A 20,414-nucleotide genomic window follows, 5' to 3' on the forward strand; every position below is an offset into this window, starting at 1 on the left:
TCAGGTACAGTGACCAATAAGCACTTCTCGGGTGATAAATGACAGGAAAAGTAGCCATTTACAAACTAGTTTCTGTCACGCATGTGGAAATTCTCTTGCTTAGTCTTACCCACTACTGATTGTGATTGGGCAAAATTGTGAAGAGCGGTAGAACTGTCTAATTAGAAGCGGGAGCGAGAAAAGTCGCAGCCAATAGAACGACTCTCGGGAGTGGGGCGGGGTCTAGGCCTTCGCCTCGGCGGCGGAGGAGACACGGGGGCCATTTTGTGAAGAGACGAAGACTAAGCGGTGCGGCTGAGTCGTCGACCTCGAGCAGCAGTTGGCTTCTCCACGTAGAACCCGGGAGTAGGAGATTCAGAATCGAATCTCTTCTCCCTTCCCCCTCCTGGTAAGTGGAGGGGGCAGAAGCAGGGCAGGCGCTGGGTTCCTCGGCGAGCGCGAGGGGTGTGGGAGAGAAGACGAGGGAACCCTACCCTCGGTAGAGTAACCAGGCCTCCATTTATTCTCTTGCGTTGGGGCGTTAGGTATTATGCCGGAGAGAGTTTTACAGGCCTCAGCCCTTGCGCAGATTTAACCTAGTGTCTTGTAGGCCACGATCGGAAGGGAAAACGTCCTTTTCCTTTTTCGCCCTTTTTCTGTGTTAACGGCTGCTTTCCTTTCTTTTTCTACGACCATGAGGACTCCGAGAGAGAGATGAAAGGCAAGATCGAGATGCTCATTAATACAGTTGGAAGTTCACGTAGCGCTGATGCCTCCTGTTAAATTTAAAAATTGGGCGGGGGATGGGTAAGGGTTACCAAGTAGATAATTGCACCGCGAGCCTCTAAATTCCGGAGCGTACCGCAGGGCATGAGAGTAGTAAATATAACAATAGATTTAATGTTTTACTGATTACTTTTTATTTTACACCTCTTTGAGCAACGGCGGACCTCGAAGTAGTTATTTTCAGTTGTTTTTGAAAATATATTGTAATCTCATTTACATATTAACAGTAATAATTAAAGCTGGCTTACTTTTTATCTGCAGGTTACAAATCACTTGAAATATATAAGTTAGTGGAACTTTGCTTGAGGTAGGTACTACTATCTTTATCAGGAACTGAGAGGCACAAGAGTGTCGGTTGCCAGGGTCATAATAAATCAGTAGCGGAACTACTAAGGAATTTGACTCTACTACGTTAGTCAAGTGGTTTATGTAGCTGTTGGAATAGTAGGTATTGATAGTACTGTATTTGAATCTTTGCAAGAACCTAATCATGGCAGTCATTCCAGTGAAAACTGGAAATTTCCCGAACTGCATTTGGGAAAAATATTTAATTACGAGATTGGCAGTTATTAATTTAATATTCTGATATAAACTTCAAGTTTGACTTATAGGCTATTCTGGCATTGACTTTCTAAAATATCTGTTTAAAAAGTAAAATTAACGCATGCTTTTTTATTAAGGTATTATTGTGCCCACAATTTGCTAAGTCCTGAAGCTTATGAAAAATGTTAAGTTTATAAAAATTGCATATAAAAATTGCATAGGTGTTTCTAAGTAGTATCACATTGACTTACCCAAGAAATCGCTTTTTTTTTTTTTTTTTTTTGATACTTGGGGAGGGGGAGGGTATCTTTCATAGTGTGGTTTCTCCCAAAAACTGATAGCAAAGTTTAAACCAATACTGCAGGATAAATTCATCCCTTAGGAAAGGGAGAGAAGGTAAAAGTACTTTTGTATGGAATAGTTAATGCATTTGTCAATCTTCTCACCATGTGGCTAATGTAATGGAGATTAAAAGGCTTGCTCTTCAGAAAAAATATAAACATGTATACTGCTTGGGCTTAAAACTAAAGGTTATCACTACAGAACTGTTAGAAATGAGATAAGGGCAGTGATTAGTTAAGATTTAAGTCATAAACATAATAAAAATATTGTTACAAATAAAGAGAAATGTAAGAAATTACTTAATAACAACTGGTAAAAATTGAAATTAATTGAAGGTCACTGTTCTTGCCTTGACGAGTGAGAAATATGGGTTTCTTGGGAACAACGTGTACCGAGGAAACAGCTTCTTAGAGTTACTATCCATCTGGAAAGATTGGGCCTCAGAATTCATGTCTGAAACAGTTTTAGAGGTGTTTTCAGATAGGTTTTAATAGCATTTTTATGTGGCTAAAAAGGAAGGATTTAGGGAGGATGACTAAGTTGCAGCTCTTCTGACCTTCTGTGTTCCCCATGCTGGTTGCAATGGAATGTTTGGTGTTGGTTGCTATTCCTTCTGTAGAGAATTTAAACATTCCTTAAATTTGTGATTAGGTCTTTAGTGGGTTTCAGCATGCAGTTTTGTTTTGGATGGAATTGCTGTAAGAACAAACAAGGAATGAGTCTAGAATAGTTAATTTAATAATAAAGATTATATTAAGTAGTCGTTATCTAAGATGTTAACTTGGGAGTGACAGGTGAAAGAATCTTGGCCTAAACGTTCAGAAAACTATCTCCATCTTCCTCGCCCCTGTTACTGTATTAGGTAAATCAGCCAAACGTTATGGATTTCAGTTTTATACTTAAGAAGGGGGCTTAGACATCTTAACTATTTTCTTAATTTCTACTCAAGTCATTTGTTTTCAGAAGGCTGGAAAGTGTACCGAAAGTTTTATTAAAAGCAGTTTTATATATTAATGATGGTATTCTATCTTAATTAGTCTTGAGGTAGCTGTGATTGTCATGGAGAACATTATTTGCTCATGCTTAATATGTATATTTAGATTGGGCTCAGGGAAGATGATGGTTTTTACATGTTAGATTTATTACAGGATTGACAAGTGAGAACCAGCATTATTTGATGTAGCGTAACTGTAAGTGTCCTCAGTTACTAGGAAGTTGGGGCTTAAAGGGGGGGAAAAGGATTACTCTAGGGTTTTTTAATTCTCTTGGTGCATTTACTATAAGTCAGGATGTTCCTGGATTTACTTTATGCCACTCTTACCTGTGGGATAGAGGCTCCCCATTAACCTCTCATAGTGGTTCTTAAATGTGAACCAACAGAAGAATCGGTAAGGGGAATGAATAGTTAAAATAGATTACTGGGCTGCACCACCAGAGTTTCTAATTAAGTCTGGTGTGGGCCTCCGAAATTTGCATTTCTAATAAGTGCCACTTGGTGCTGGTTGGCAACCCTCACTTCAAGAATAGTGCTTCAGAAGGGATCCAAACCTCCAGAGGTTTTGACAAAGTAAAATTTAGGTATACTGTTAATTGCACAGCATTTTAATTAGGCACTAAAATCGTTCAGTCTTTTTTATGAGGTGGTAGCTCATCAGTTTAACGTAACTTTTTAGAAGACCTCTTCATGACTTTCAGAAACAGATGGTTCTTTTCATATTAACTTCTTGGTGAGCGTTTGTCTTGTGACGTCTGTGCAGAGGATTTATTTGTAGATGAGCCCCAAAAGTTACTTAATACACCCTGAAGATTTTGAGTACCAGTTTCAAGCTGTGACTTAAGTAAGAAAATTGAAAGTTTGACCATAACTGGACATCACAAACACTGCTGTAGAGATGATATTCAACTATGTATCTTTTCTACAACTTTTCATTTTGTACACTTTTTTAAAAGTTTTATTTTTAAAAAGATTTTATTTATTTGATGGAGAGAGAGGCAGCACAAGCAGGGAGAATGGGAGAAGGAGAAGCAGTCTTCACATAGAGCAGGGATCCTGAATGCCAGGCTCATGCCCGGCTCATGCCCAGGAGCCCTGGGATCATGATCTGAGCTGAAGGCAGATGCTTAACAACTGAGCCACCCAGGTGCCCCAAAGATTTTATTTTTAAGAAGTCCCTGTGCCCACTGTGGGCCTCAAAACCACAACCCTGAGATAGAGTCCCACACTCCTGTAACTGAGCCATCCGGGTACCTGTATAGTTGGTACATTTTAACACATCAATCCAAATGTAAAACTAATTTGTAGGTTAACACTTAAACTGGTCTGCTACTTGGAAAAAATTTATAGTTAAAATTTTTAGAGGTTTAGTACTTGTTCTGTTGATGTAGTCATTCACACATAATTGACTCAAGGAACACTTTCTAATTTTAATTTTTTTGAAGGTTTGGTTTTGTTTCATTTTTTAAGAGGGACTAAGGGCAGAGGGAGTGGGAGAGAATCTTAAGCAGGCTCCATGGCCAACGTAGGGCTTGAGCTCATCGTGACCTGAGCTGAAATCGAGTCAGATGCCTGACTGAGCTACTCAGGCGCCCCTGGCTTTTTGAAGTAAGCTCTACACCTAATGTGGGGCTTGAACTCATGGCTCTGAGATCAAGAGTCGCATGCTCAACCAACTGAGCAAGCTAGGTCCCCCTAGTTACTGACATTTGTAAAGGAGATTAAAACCATTTGGCTGAATATTGAATTGTGAGGGTGGTGATTTCCTTATTTTCTCAAAAAACCTACAATCTAATTGCAAATCTTTCAGCTGATGAAACGGCCAGTCATGCATGTTATTTTTTAGTGTGGTGTTGTGTGAGATTCTTAGAAGAGTTTGTATCTTGAAATAAGCTGCATATACTAGCTTACAGACAGACCACAGAAACATTCATTAAGGGCTGTAATTTTTCACTTACTTTATGATATTCATTAAGGACTGTAATTTTTCACTTTATGACATTAAATACTCAGTAACTCTAGTATAATCTTGTCCTTCATTTGGTTTTTCATTCTGTCACTGGAATGATGAGCTCCTTCCTAAATTTTATGATGTGCTCCTTATTTAAACATCTTCCCCTATAGAACCTATCTGGTCTTGTTTTGATGATAAACAGGTTTTGAGAATAGATGTCATCTCTAGTAGGTATCTTCATGATAGACCATTCCCCTTAATAATTTTGATACTTGACATTTGCTCACTTCTTCATCCCTGTTGGCCTGGTTTTTCTATAATTTCTTTGTCCAAGCTGAATATCAAGATGAATGTTCGTAGATTTTTGTTTTTAAGACCCTTGTGGGAATATAGGCATATATTTAGTAAATTTTTGTCACCTACTGATAAAGAATTGTGAAGACAATCACTGGTAGAGGTGATGGTTTTATAGAGGCTTTCCCTTCCCAGTGTAATGTTAATGCTTTACCAAAATGTGTTACATGCAATGGACAGATATTTCTGTCTTGGGGGTTTAGGGCACAACATTTCTGAGGAACTCTGACTCAATCTGTCCCTTCTCCTTTCACAGGGCAGCAAGGCGAACCCCATCCCTACTCACTGGAGCTCAGCTTTGATTTTTAACCTCCCTTCCCCACCCTTCCAGAACACACACATTCCCATTCCAAAACTGATTTTATAAAGACATTTTAAACATAATGATGCAACTTGGTGTGCACTACTGCAAATTTACAGGTGTTTTTTTTTTTTAATTGTTTCCAAAACGGGACTTGGATTTAAGATGTAATTTTTAAAATTTCTATTTCTATTTTTTCTGCAGCAGTTGGGTTAGAGGAGGAGGAGCCTTTTAGCCTCTCATAAACTGACCTCTCTACTTCCTCGTGTATTTTTAAGATTGATTGATGATGTGGAAAGGGCTTTGCTTGTCTGCTACTGAGAACTTTACCCTTGCGGTTTTTGTGGAAACTGCTTTTGGAAAAAGAAAAGAAATGAACTTTACTGACTTGACATTTTTGCACCTCCCGTTTTTCTAATCTGGGCTATTTTTATTTTTGTTTTTTTACAGTGAGATTTTTTTGATCTTCAGCTACAGTAAGTTATTCAATTTTTTTTTTACATTTTTCCTGACTTTCCGCTGATTTCCTTTTTATTGTTGTTACTAGTTACTATTATTATTATTATTATTATTATTATTATACTTAATGATGGTGATGATGATGATGATAATGACACTGATGATTTTTAACCGGATTAAAATCGAGTTTTTCTGAATGTTCATAAGAATTTCTCCGGCCTCCTGATTGACTTTGGAGTTTTGCATCTTGGGAGAGAAAGTGAAGGCATTAGCATTTTTAAGTGGATTGATCACATAAACCTTTTCTCTCCCAACCAACCCCACCCTTGCCCTCATCCCCTCCCCCAGGCTCGAAAGAATTTTACTGGCTGTTAAGTCTGTGACCTTATTTTTCCTGATCTTTAACTTAACTGTTTTAGAGCATCTCTGGACGTCTGTATTTTTAATTTTTTATTTTTGTTTTTTTTATTTTTAATCTTTCATTTGTTAAATTTTTAAACTGTGCTGCAATAAAATGTGTGTGGTACTACTTAACACCTATGATGGTGATGGCGGCATTTTCCCAGAAAGCCATTTTCCTCCTGTTACCCTTGAAATCCCATCCTGCTTTTCCTGTACACTACTACCCTTCACAAACCACAAGCTGCAGCAACATGGATGCCCAGCCTGGAACAGCAGCAGCCAGGATGACCTGGAGCCAGGGGGGCCTTCGGAACAGATGCACACCCTTCCCGGGTGATGGTAAGAGGTGTGAGGTCCACTTGGTTTCATTGCAGAGACTAGGAAATACACCCATTTTAGTCTAGTTGATACCATGTAGGTGATAGCTTTTGGAAATGTTTGGGTTAAGATTTTTTTTTTTTTTTTAAACTCTCAAGAGATGTTCCCCAAGGGATGCCAGCTCAGTTTTTTAAAAGCTGATGGAATTATGAGGTTGTAACTAACTTGGGCTGACAATTTTTGATAATTGGAAAGTGGAGCTGAAGTTTACGTATACTTCAGAATGAAAGTGGTTTGTCTTAAATAGCAATAAGACAAGGACACCTTAGGTGGGTTTATTCTTAGATTGTTGAAAATGAGTAAAAATTTTCTGTTATTCAGAATAACCTTCCTTGGGTTGGTGACAATAGTTTTTTGATTGTATTCCATTTAGGCTATTCTTACTGAAATTTAACATGAATCAAGCCACAAGAAACATCCTGTAATAACTAAAACGCTTTTTCCTGGGAGGATTTTTGTTTTGCTTTGTTCTAAGGATAGGTAGATTCTTAATCTCAAAAAGCAGTGAAACTTTTTAAATCTGTATCCAAATCAGGAAATAGAGTTGATCTCTCTTTCAGTGATAACTTGTGGCCCAGCAAATGTTAGGGAATGTGTTCTCTAGAGTAATAGGAAAGAATGAGGATCTAAAGAATTCAGAATTTAGCAACCTGTAATATTTTATTTTAAAGATTTAGTCATCCATTTTAGAGGGTGGGGGCAAAGGGAGAGAGAGTCCCAAGTGGAGTCCATACTTGAGGGGGCAGGGCTTGCAAGCATAACCTGAAACCAAGAGTTGAATGCCCAGCCGACTGTGCCACTCAGGCATCCCACAACCTCTAGCATTTTACTGACTACGGTGGAATATTGTGGTAACTCACTATAGAGCTGCTATAGTAGATTTCGAGCTGAGGGATAAAGTAAAATTAAAGGCATATTCAGTGCTGTGTATTGCTAGGATTAATCACATATTTGTTTTTCTTGTACTAAAAGAATAAAATCCAGTTAAAAAGTGAACACTGAAGGCATCCTCAAGAGAAAACAGAATGGGAGAAAGAGATATAGAATGTTCTGAGGTTATCTAGGAGAGGAATGGAAAATTTCTTTTATAGGTCCAAGTATTATTGATGTCCTCTGTTAAATGAAAGCTGTTTTTCCTGTTACTCTTCTGTCGTTGTGTGGCTCCTCTTCACTGTCAGTCCCTCGTTAATCTTACAAATTTTTGTGGGTTATGTTCTGTTTTGCAGAGATACAAAAAGGTATGGTAGTTTTTCAGGGACTTAGAATGTTGTGAGGGAGACAGATGAATAAGACAAATGTCATGGTGTGAAGTAAACAGAAGTAAACAGAACTTAGAGAAACATGTAAAAATGAGTACCTGAATGACTCTTTAAAGGGCAGGAAATGCTAAGGGAAAGAGAACTGAACCATAGAATTAAGACCAGATTATAAAAATGTAAAAAATTTTTTAAAAAGATTTTTATTTATTTATTTATTTACTTGACCTATCACAAGTAGGCAGAGAGGCGGGCAGAGAGAGAGGGGAAACAGGCTCCCCCCTGAGCAGAGCCTGATGTGGGGCTTGATCCCAGGACTTGAGATTATGACGAGGCTTAACCCACTGAGCCACCCAGGCGTCCCTAGATTGTAAAAATTTTAATGTCACACTGAGGAGGTTGTATTTTATCCAAAAACTGTTGGTGAGCTGTTGAAAGGTTCTAAACCAAGGGAGTGAGATCAGTTTTCCATTTTGGAAATGTCATTCTGTTGGTGTGGAAATGGGAGAATAAGATTGGAGGTAGGTGATAAGGAACATAGTAAAATACACAGAAAAATAATGAGCTGGCCTGGTCAAAAGCAGTGGTATTGGAACTAGGGACTAGCTTATAAATGGAGAAGGATTTGGTAGTGCCTGTGATGAGGAGGAGCAAGGATTTCAGCATGACTTCCAGGATAGATGTTGGGTAAACAAAGGGAGCAGATTAGGGTAAGAGTAGGAGAAAGCAATTTAAACAATTGGTTTTTGAGACGCTCCTGGAACAACCAAGTAGAGATTTTGTTCATTAGACATCTGAGTGCTTATTCTGAAAATCCTCATTAGGCTGGGGTATCTGGGTGAACAAAACCTATTGCCCCCTGTTCTATCGGGTATTACAGATCATTGAGAGGAGAAATAGAATGACAAAGAGCACTGTATAATCTAGAAGGAAAAGAACAGAATAAGGTTATAGAAAGGGAACCAAATTTAGAATATGGAGGTGGGAGGGAGTGTACTGCCAGTGAAATGACCTTGAATTGATGTTGAAATTAAGATCCGGAAGTGTATTATCCTACTTGAAAGCACAGGTAATGGGGGGAAATCTTGGCCTCAGGGCAAAAATTACTACTGGAGAATAGGCACCAAGGATGCATAGAACAAGACACAGAGTTGGAAAGATGAGCGAAGTGGTTATCAAGCTTGGTGTACTGGTGGTCCTTGTAGGGTCCTTACTTAATATCTAGATTGTCTTGGGAACAAAAGGAATCCTTTGAAGGACACTGGAGAATGCTTGAGATCCTGTTTGGTATTTCCTTCTGGCTGTTGTCTGGGGAATGAGGACAAAGTTGAAGGAAGACAACTAAATCAAAAGACCTATCTGGATAGGTCACTATCTTTTAATCTCTCCTAGGCCTGGAGATTCTCACCCAGTTGTTTGAAATGAGTTTTGTGTGTGTATTAATGGGCAGATATAATTGGTTTGAAGAGGACAGGTTGATCAGACACTAGGATACTGATTACTTAACACCCCATTGGGTAAGACATGATGTGATCACTTCCCTGTTTGAAAGGAAAAACAAAGTAGACCCTTCTTGGAAGTAATAATCTGAACACCTTACTGTGTATGTGTCCATCATTGTTAATGTTCTTCTAACTTTTTAATCATCATAACCTTTGTATATTATCATTAGTGTAATGGAGATGAGAGCACTGAAACACAATTTAAAAAATTTGCTCAAAGTTGGACATAACCTAATAAATGGTGACACATGGAGTCAACCCTGGCAGTTAAGTCTACAGATTTCAACTCTTAATCATATTAGATTGACTGTTCTTTACTTGACATAATGAAGTATTTTTGAAAAACAGATCCATTTGGGGTACAGTTACCCCTCCCCTGAAAAAAAGAAACTGCTTCTGATGATGACTTTTTTTTTTTTTTTTTAAGATTTTATTTATTTATTGGTCAGAGAGAGAGCGTGCAAGCAGGCAGAGGCAGAGAGAGAAGCAGGTTCCTTGCAGGAGCCCAATGCAGGGTTCCATCTCAGGACCCTGGGATCATGACCTCAGCCAAAGGCAGTGGCCCAACTGACTGAGCCACCCAGGTGTCCCTGGACTTCTAGGAAAAAAAAATTTTTTTTAAGATTTTATTTATTTATTTGACAGAGATCACAGGTAGGCAGAGAGGCAGGCAGAGAGAGAGAGAGAGAAGCAGGCTCCCCGCTGAGCAGAGAGCCCGATTTGGGACTTGATCCCAGGACCCTGAGATCATGACCTGAGCTGGAGGCAGCATCTTAACCCACTCCCCGCTGAGCAGAGAGCCCGATTTGGGACTTGATCCCAGGACCCTGAGATCATGACCTGAGCTGAATGCAGCGTCTTAACCCACTGAGCCACCCAGGCACGCTGGACTTCTATTTTTAAAGACTATGCAACTAAATACCATCATTAAAATATTAAATATTTAGTTCTTAATCACTTTAAATGAAAATGATGGAGAGTCCAAAGTAGTAAATTAGATGCAGCTTTGTGGTATAATTTTATAAAATGTTTGGATGTGATATTTCAGGGAATAAACAGATTTTAAAGTGAGTTTTAGTTGAAGAAATAACTATTTGTGGTTTTAAAAAAAATCCCAGTTTGCTCCTTGAAACCTTTTTTTATATAGTTTTTAGGTTTTTGTTCTGTTTCTGGCTTATTCTTCCACTCTATTGGAGTACTCTTGTGTCCAGTCTTCCCATTTCTCTTTTTACTCAAACTCCCTGTGTTACTTCATTCGGTCAGATGATTTTCTATACCATCCAAGCTAATGATTCTCCTGCTTGCATCACCAGACTTAACTTTGAATGACATGCCAGTTTGTCTAGTTACCTAGCTGACTGCACCCCTGAATGTGAACTATATCAATTTAGAAGTCCCAGATGGGGCTCCTGCTGTTCTCAAACCAGTGTTGCCAGTTGCAATAATGAAACTCCAGTTTTTATGTCATAGAGTGAGACTTCGGTTAGCCATCCTTGTCTTTTTTTTTTCTCCTAGACCTCACCTTCGGGCTTGTATCCTGTCAGGGCTTCCTTTAAAATACAAGTATTGATCACACTGCCATGGTTTGGTCCAGTTTCAAGCTGCAGTTGTCTCGTGCATTACTGGGATAGGTTTAGGTTTCTTTTACCCCTTCCCACTGGTGTGTGGTAGCTAGACTGGTCCTGCTCAAATGTAATGTTGGAAAAATATACTGTTTAAGGATTTGCCGCTTGAAACTCAGTAGCTCCCTATTTTCAGTGTTAAAATTCACTGTGATGGGGAACCTGGGTGGCTCAGTGGGTTAAAGCCTCTGCCTTCTGGCTTGGGTCATGATCCCAGGGTCCTGAGATGGAGCCCCGCATTGGCCTCTCTGCTCAGCAGGGAGCTTGCTTTCTCTTCTCTCTCTCTCTGCCTGCCTCTCCCTACTTGTGATCTGTCAAATACATAAATCCTTTAAAAAAATTCATTGTGATTTTTAAAAATATCCTACATGGTTGGTTGTGCTTCTCCCTTACTAGTTGTATACATACAGTATATTTTGCTCTATCACATTAACTTATTGAGTCTTGAATGCCCTGTCTCAGAGCCTTCCTTAGAGTTTTCTTCCCCAAGACATTCCTAAGTTTAGGTTTCTCATTTCATTTAGGTTCTTAACTCAAAGATATGGCCTCACTGATGTTTTCCAAACTCACTTAGACCTTTAAGCTTCCCCATCCCCACTGGGTACTGTGGTCTTTTCTTTGGCACACATAGAAGTTTATCATCTGTGTAAAGGTATAGGGAAATATTTTGAAGACACAGGTAAAACAATATTGTTAGGGTTGGAGGGAAACTTGCTCTGTGTGTGTGTGTGTGTGTTGAAAACAGCTCTAAGATAGGTTTGGCTGTGGTGGAAGGAATCAGGTTTTCATTTGAGAGCATAGGCTGTTGTGCTTCTTATGATGGGGCTATAGACAAAATTTGGAAGAACTTTATCTTTAAAAAAAAAAATTCTCTTGAGTATGCATGTATAGGCTTTCCAAAAAGTCATTTATACGGACAGCACATACATTCAAGTGGAAAAAATTTTTTTACTTCATGTGAACATAACAAAATTAGTAGAAATCTGAACATTTAAATAGCTACATATATTACATTCTTGTACAGTATTTTACTTAAATAGAACTATTTTGGGCCCTTACGGTCTTCCCATTTTCCCCTTTCATACATAATTGTGAACAGTCTGACAAATAAAATTTTGTAGATTCCCTTAATTATTTTATTTTTAGATCTGTGTATATATTTGGTGCTGTTTTCATTTTATTGTGAAAAATTCCCAGAGGAGTGGAATTTCCATGAAATTGTCCAGCTTTAATGGTCTTTGGTAATCTTGTTCCATCCATACCTGCATCTGTCCTCTCAGCTTTGTTATTGAAGCAAATCCTTTATATATTTCATCTCTAGATCATTCAGTATGTATTTTTGAAAGATAAGGACTTAGAAATAAAATCATTGTCAAAATATTTAAGACCCTAAAATACTACTGTGGGGGCTGAAAAAGGCATTCTCCAATTGTGTTTCATTTTTGTGGGATTATTCACAAGGATGATTGACTTTTGCTTACATGTTTTTTTGCTTGGTCCTTTCTGGATTTTGAGAAGTTCCTTTATTAGAAGTTTTGCTTTTTTAATTTGAAAGACTTGGCATGTTTATTCTCATTGGTGATAAAATTGAGGTTAGGGTAGCAAAAGATGGGATTCCTCTCTGTATATTTTACTGTTAATACTCAGACTTAGGTATAATCCTATGTTCTAGCTGCTTAGATCTGAGTGATGGAGAATGTTGTAAATTTAAGTTGGATTTTCTTATTAAAATAATTTCCTTACACAAATTAATTTACTGGTTCAAGATCTTTTATTTACAATTCAGAAATGTAAAAAATCTATGGAAATTTTTTTTCATTAGTTTGACCATTTGGTGACAATCTTGATGTCAGTGGATGTGAGGTTATTTATAGTCTGTTACATTAAATGACTAATTATGCATATGATTAGAGAAATGCTAATATATTTTATTTGACAGCTGTGTGCTTTCCCAGATCCCACTGGGGTATAACACACAACAAAAAAGGCATAGTATTATCTTGGTAAATTAATTGTGTGAAAAATCCTGATTTTCCAAACCTATGTCTCCATGTAGACTTTAAAAAGCATATTTTGTTGGAACTCAAAGATAACTAAATCTTCTGTCAGTATTATTGACCTTTGCTATTCAGAATATGGTCGGTGCTCCAGCAGCAGCAGCAACAACAACATCATCATCATCATCATCATTATCATCATCTGGAAGCGTCATAGAAATACAGAATTTCAGTGCTCTCTTCTAGAACTGTGCTGGGTACAGTAAAGATAAACACAGGTCTAGACTACTTGCACTCCTTTTTTATCGCTTGCTCGTGATTTAGAAATTTTGATGGGCTTTGTGGCAAGAGTTTTTGGTGTTTGGGGGGAAAGTAGAGGATCATGGTGTGGCTCCATTTTGTGTAAATTTGAAATAATACAATGTAAAAAATAACTATTTTATGTGTAAGATTTGAACTAATGAACTCCCCAAATTACAAATAAGGGTAAGAATCAACTAATTTCAGGGGCGCCTGGGTGGCTCAGTGGGTTGAGCCTCTGCCTTTGGCTCAGGTCATGATCCCAGAGTCCTGGGATCGAGCGGCATTGGGGGCTCTGATCGGCAGGGAGCCTGCTTCCTCTTCCCTCTTTCTCTCTCTGCCTGACATTCTGCTTACTTGGTCTGTCAAATAAATAAAATAAAATTATTTTAAAAATTATTTAAAAAATTATTTTAAAAAATTAAAATTATTAAAAAAAAAACTGGGCGCCTGGGTGGCTCAGTGGGTTAAGCCCCTGCCTTTGGCTCAGGTCATGATCTCGGGATCATGGAATCGAGTCCCACATCGGGCTCTGCTCAGCAGGGATCCTGCTTCCCTTCCTCTCTCTCTGCCTGCCTCTCTGCCTACTTGTGATTTCTCTCTGTCAAATAAATAAATAAAATCTTAAAAAAAAAAACTGGTTTCAAACAGAATGGGTAAATGGTTATACCACTTAAGCTAGTCACTGAAATAAATACATCTGAAATAGATGTATTTTGAATTATCACAGCTCTTAGGGAAATGATACATCTCGTATAATATGACCACTCTATTTTTGGTGGTAAATGATAGCTGAAGAGAGTAATATTTTAAAAACGTAATTTTGCAGGTCCGTGTAGATGAATTTCTGTATACCTTCCACCTAGATTGCCAGTTTCATTTTCTTTCATTCTTACTTGCTAAACCATTTGAAGGAAATTCTGATTTAAGACCCCTAAAACTTAAAAGCGTGAATCTGAAGAATAATGATCGTGCTTTTACCAGGGGTTTATACAAATTAAACTGGATTCTCATTCACAAAAGAATTATTAGTTAATACTAGAAATAGTAAGTTCTTCTTGTATCTTTTTATTTGCTATTTTTTAAAAGATTTTATATTTTATTTGACAGAGATCACAAGTAGGCAGAGCAACAGGCAGATGGGGGGAAGCAGGCTCCCCACCAAGCAGAGAGCCCGATGTGGGGCTGGATCCCAGGACCCTGGGATCATGAACTGAGCCGAAGGCAGAGGCTTTAACCCACTGAGCCACCCAGGCGCCCTTCTTTTTACTTACTATTTTTATATATTGCATATGTTCTTGATGTTTTATATCCCAGCTGAGATTTATTGACCTTACTGTAGTAATTTTGAAATGTTGATCTTAATTCTTCCCCTGTGAAAAGGGGAAAGAATTTTTTTTTAAGATGTTATTTGAGAGAGCATGAGCAAGTGAGGAGAACACAAGTGGGAGGAGGGGCTGAGGGGGGGAAGAGACGCATACTCCCTGCTGAGTAGGGAGTATCTCTCCCAGGGTCAAGATCTGAGCCTAAGGCAGACCCTTAAATGACCGAGCCACCCCAGGTGCCCCATAAATATTTCTGATGCTTGTTTGATACTTGAAGATTTGGGGACCTCTTGTTTTAAAACGGCTTAAAATGTTCCCAAAGTAAATAGATGTTTGTCAAGGGGAGTTCTGTGTAGAGGCTGCTCTGGTTAGGAATATGATAGGCTTATTTTCAACAACATGGATGGAACTAAACGGGTATTACACCGAGCGAAATAAGTCAGAGAAAGACAATTATCATATGATCTCTCTGATAGGAGAAATTTGAGAGACCCAAGTGGGAGGTTTGGGGGGTAGGGAAGGAAAAAATGGAACAAGGTGGGATAGGGAGGGAGACAAACCAAAAGAGACTCTTAGTCTCACAAAACAAACTGGGGGATGCTGGGAGAGGGTGGTTGGGTTATGGGCATTGGGGAGGATATGTGATAAGGTGAGTGCTGTGAAGTGTGTAAGCCTGACGTACCCCTGGGGCAAATAATTGCATGTTAATGAAAATAATTAAAAATTTAAAAATATGATAGGCTTCTAAAATGCTGGATTCTTTTTTAGATTTTATTTTTCTTTGTGACAGATTGTGAGAGAGCACAAGCAGAGGGAGAGGGAGTCCAGTGCGATGCAGGGCTGGATCCCAGAACTCTGGGGTCGTAACCTGAGCCAAAGACAGGCACTTAACCACCCAGGCACCACTTCCCCTTTTTAATTTTTATGTAATCTTCACGTGCAACAACCTCCAAGATCAAGAGTCATGTCCTCTACCAACTGAGGCAGCCAGCGGCCCCCTCCTCTTAAGTCTGATAGAACCCTCCGAAGCACACAAATAACATTTTTCTTTCTAAAAAAAAAATATTTTATTTATTTGACAGAGGTCGCAGTAGGCAGAGAAGCAGGTGGGGAGATGCTGAGCAGAGAGCCCACTGCAGGGCTTGGTCCCAGCACCCTGAGATCATGACCTGAGCTGAAGGCAAAGGCTTAACCCTCTGAACCACCCAGGCACCCCAACAAATATCATTTTTTAATAATGACAGTTGATTATAAAGGTAGAGACTAGAGAATTGTATTTGTCGGGACTAACAATGAGAGACCCCAAATTTATGAAACAATATCCAGCGGAAAATTGGTCTAGAGATGCCCATTTTCTTGATTTTACGGTTTTTTGAATTGATCTGGTGGAAGGGAGGCACTCAACCTTTCCAACTTCTGTTTAGGGAGTTACAGAAATCTTTGCTGATCCTAGGCCAAGCGGTGTATCACAATCATTAAATCTCAAGGTAGCATTAAGCTATCTTTGCAAAATAAAATTATGAAAGCAGTATGGTTCTTGAAGAAAAATTGAGGAAAAAATACTTAAAAAAAAAAAAAACGTAAAAATACTACTGCATCCTGAGATAACTTACAGATAATTTAGGTAACAGTTGACAGTTTGAACTGTATGAGTCCACTTAGGTGGGTTTTTAAAGATAACAAATACAGTACTGTAAGTATATTTTCCTTATGATTTTAACAATTTCCATTTTTGTTGTTAAGAATGCAGTATATAATCTACAAAATATGTATTAAGTGTTACTGGTAAAGTTTCTGGGGAGTCAGGTGACATGTGGGTTTATTTTTGGCAGCACAGTGGGGAGGTTAGTGCCCATAGCTCCTTATGTTCAGGGGTCAGCTGTATACTATGTATGTTGCTTAAGATCTTGAACATCTCTCAGTGTCAGTACATTGTCATTTTAAAATAATTGTTGCTGCTTGTATTCATTTGGATTGATGAACTGAAGTTGATTTAGCCAGTCGCATATAAAAGTCCAATTATCTGTGGAAGTATGGTACCAATTCATAGAAATAATATGTAAAAATTACTATTTTAAAATGTTTATCCTTGTTTGGTAAGTGAAGTATGATAATTGGTTTAATTTGTATTTCTGTTAACAGTGATGTTGAATTTTTTAAAAAAATCTCTGCATCTTTAGTAGTATTTGTGAATAACCTGTATGCATCCTTGGCCCATTTTTTTGTTGGTATTTACCAGTACTAGTAAATGATATAGTAATAGCTGCAGTAGCAATACTTGATATGTGCCAGGTACCATGTCAGTGTTTTCTGTACTTCATTTATGCCTGTGAGACAAGTACTGTCAATGATACTCATTTTACAGTTGGAGTCTGTTTTTTGAAGGGATTGGCTTCCCAGAGGGTAGTGTACACTGTTCAGAGGGGTTGAGCTTAAAATTGAAACAAGTCTGCTTGACCCCAAAGTCTCAGCTCTTAAATCATTAGGTTGTATTACTATTTTCATGCATGTTTGTATACATTAAGAACTTGAATTGTGAGTATGTGTATTGCAGACATCAAGTGTTTTTTGTTTTTGTCTTCCTTTTTTTTTTTTCTTTTTAGTTTTTTGTTTTTGTACTTTAGTGTGGTGATTTGTTGAAAAAAAATTTTTTTTTAAAGATTTTTTATTTTACTTATTTGGCAGAGATCACAAGTAGGCAGAGAGGCAGGTGGGGGTGGGATGGGAGCAGGCTCCTCACTGAGCAGAGAACCCAATGTGGGGCTCAATCCTAGGACCCTGGGATCATGACCTGAGCTGAAGGCAGAGGCTTTAACCCACTGAGCCACCCAGGCGCCCCGAATTGTTATGTTCTATTTAGGAAGTTCGCATTAGTCACTATTTTAAGCAAAGTTTGGTCATGGTGGGTATGGCTTGAATTTGTGAGGGTAGGTATTTTCCTTTGAGGTTTAAAATTATTTTTTTGAAAGAGGCTTTACCTAAATTTTGTTTTGAAGGTTTTTGAGTTACTAACTCAGGTCCTGCTCAGGACTAAACCAGAATAGAGCTTTTCAGTAGAGAGGAAATACGCAAAAGGACTTACCAGTTGGGACTGACTTTGTTGGTTGTCATTGTTTGAAACTAGTACATAACATGAAAAAATTTTTGAAGGAAAATTGCCTTAAACTTTTTAAAATGATGAGGTCAAGACTCAGTATGGTGAACAAATCAGTGAAGAATACATAATTGTAAGGTTGTTAATAAAATACTTAAAATAAAATTTGAAACTTCAGGCTGGAACTAGGTAGAGGATGAAATGGTATTTGAAATGTAAGCTCTGTACTAAATGTAAAGAAAACTAACAAAGTTGTCCCAATATGGGAAGTTAGCATTATTTTAATAAATGTTTAAGAATTAGGGGGTGTACTTAGTGAATTCTGCATGTGTTGACAATGCAAAAGTTACCAGAAACAGTAGCATCTGAATAGCATCCAGAGTGTGTTCCATTCTTGAAAGAGCAATCAAATTTGGACTGGTACTATGTTCAAAGGGACATTGACAGATTAAATTGTATTTGTTACAAGGCACCAGTTTTATTTTCATGGAAGGTGGTGAGGATAGGGAGTAGTTTGAATAAGATCATTTTAGATTACAGAAAACTAATTTTAATGGTATTTGGCATTGAAGGAGAGAACTAAAGAAATTCATTAAAAGGCAGTTAAGTTTTAGAATTGAACAACATGATTTCCTTCATTTTGGTGGCAGTTCTCAAGAGACTAAATTATTATTATTATTTTTTAAAGATTTTATTTATTTGACAGACATACACAGTGATAGAAGGAACACAAATAGTGGGAGACGAAGAAGCAGACTTCCTGTGGAGCAGGGAGCCTGATGATGGGCTCTATACCACAACCCTAGGATCATGACCTGCTCCAAAGGCATATGCTTTCAATGACTGAGCCATCCAGGCGCCCCAAGAGGCTAGATTATTAGTGAGCAAGGATGTTGTAAGGGGATTTTAACATCCTTGGAAGAACTGCAGGGTGGTTGAACTATATGATTTGGTTTTTCCCTCTTTAAAGATTCTGGGAATTTTTTTTTTTTTTTAAGATTTTATTTGTTTATTTAAAGACCTTCACTTAAAAATTTTTGTCGGGGTGCCTGGGTGGCTTAGTGGGTTAAAGCCTCTGCCTTGGCTCTGGTCTGGGATTGAGCCCCGCATTGAGCCCTGCATCAGGCTCTCTGCTCATTGGGGGAGCCTGCTTCCTCCTCTCTCTCTCTGCCTGCCTCTGCCTACTTGTGATCCCTCTCTCTGTGTCAGATAAATAAAACCTTAAAAAAAATTTTTTTTTGTCATTATATTACCCATTTATACTTGGTTAGGAACAGTCTTCTATAAAAATGCTTATTAAGGGATCCTTGAAGGAAATACATATGTAAAACTATTTTTCTTGAGCACTATTTAATATTTTGGTGTTTTGGTTCATTTCTATCTTAAACCTATACACCTATATTTTTGATGAATTTTTAGCAGTATGGAGTCTACCATATATAGTTTTAGAGTGTATTGTAAACATTCTTCACTTAGTTTTCTACAATATGTTTTAAGTGGCTATGTAGTGTTTTTTATTAAAAGGGATTTACAGAGCTTACAGATGCTCAAGAGTTTTCAATTCCAAACATAGGATAACCTGAAATTTAACATTACCAATTGCTTAATGCAAGTACGTAGGCCCAGCCGTTGTTTGGCACTTTTTAAGAATTTTCAAAGGAACCTAGAGAAATATGTACTGGTTTACGTCTTGTTTGTTTACTTAGTTATAGCAGTGGGAGTGCCGTATTTTTTCACCCCATGGGATGATCATTCTTAAATTAGCAAATCTGATAGAAAATACTACATTCTGGGAATTTCCTAAAATGTGAGACCTGGTGTACATCTTTTTTCTGTTTGTTGTTATAGGAGCTTTAAAAAACTTTGGAACAGGTAATACTACATACGTAAAATAAACCATCCATGTTCCAGCCTTGTTCTGGTAGCTGCTGTGTAGATTGCTATGTTTGCTCTCCATATGATGGTGGTTTGTTTTGTTTTGCCCTTGAATAGTTTTAGGCATGATATTTCACTTAAGAACTTGAAGATGCCTGCATCTCCTTTAAGAATAAAGATAATCTATTTTAACGAAATTACCAAGCCAGTGAAAATTAGTAACACTGATTCAATATTCTCGTGTATACAGTCCATAATAAAATACCCTGTCACCAAAAATGTTTGCAGTCAGTTCAGTCAAGGTTCAGTGGTTCACCCATTGCTTTCTTAATTTAGAAAAGGTTTCTACTTTGTATGTATTTCCCTATGTGCAGGTTCAGATATTTACCAAGGATATTGCACAGGTGATGTGTTTTTATTTTTGTCACACCAGGAGGCATGTAATGTCAGATCAGTTGGTTTAAGTGGTGGCATTTATTTTCCATTTCAAAAGCACATTTTTTATAATCCGTATTTTGGGTAATATTTTGAGATCATATAAATCTTGTTTTCTACCCCTTTTGGGCAGAAAAGCTTTATACTTTTTTCTAGTGATTTTAGCGTACATCGACAGTTACCTGAATTACTATATTTCTCTTATTTTTTAAATTACTTTTTTATTTTTAAAGATTTTATTATTTGACAGACGCAGCAAGAGTGGGAACACAAGCAGGGGTGATGGGAGAGGGAGAAGCAGGCTTCCCACTGAGCAGGGAGTCAAATGTGGGGCTCCATCCAAGGACCCTGGGATCACAACCTGAGCTGAAGACAGACACTGAACGACTGAGCCACCCAGGGGCCCCTGTCTAAATTATTCCTTAAATTAAAATTTTTCGTGTTTATGATCTATTTGTTCTGCATTTCCTGACCATTTTTTCCTGTTCATATTTGTTGGGGCTGTTGCATGTTTTC

General features: G+C 38.0%; 1 protein-coding gene across 11 annotated transcripts in view; it reads left to right on the plus strand.

Moving 5' to 3' along the window:
• The first annotated feature begins 234 nt into the window (after positions 1–234).
• HNRNPC (heterogeneous nuclear ribonucleoprotein C) overlaps positions 235–20,414 on the plus strand; it is a 55,333-nt gene continuing 35,153 nt past the window's right edge. For 2 of the 11 annotated variants that reach the window (XM_059180964.1, XM_059180973.1), the window contains exons 1-2: positions 235–388; positions 5,704–5,729. The gene's annotated coding sequence lies outside the window, so the exon portion shown is untranslated. Of the gene's footprint in view, positions 389–1,026; positions 1,073–5,208; positions 5,373–5,703; positions 5,730–6,278; positions 6,461–20,414 lie in introns of those variants that run through there. The other 9 variants (XM_059180974.1, XM_059180975.1, XM_059180967.1 and 6 more) reach the window with 8 other exon arrangements.

This window comes from Mustela lutreola, chromosome 7 (assembly GCF_030435805.1).
Source record: "Mustela lutreola isolate mMusLut2 chromosome 7, mMusLut2.pri, whole genome shotgun sequence".
NCBI classification, from domain to species: domain Eukaryota; kingdom Metazoa; phylum Chordata; class Mammalia; order Carnivora; family Mustelidae; genus Mustela; species Mustela lutreola.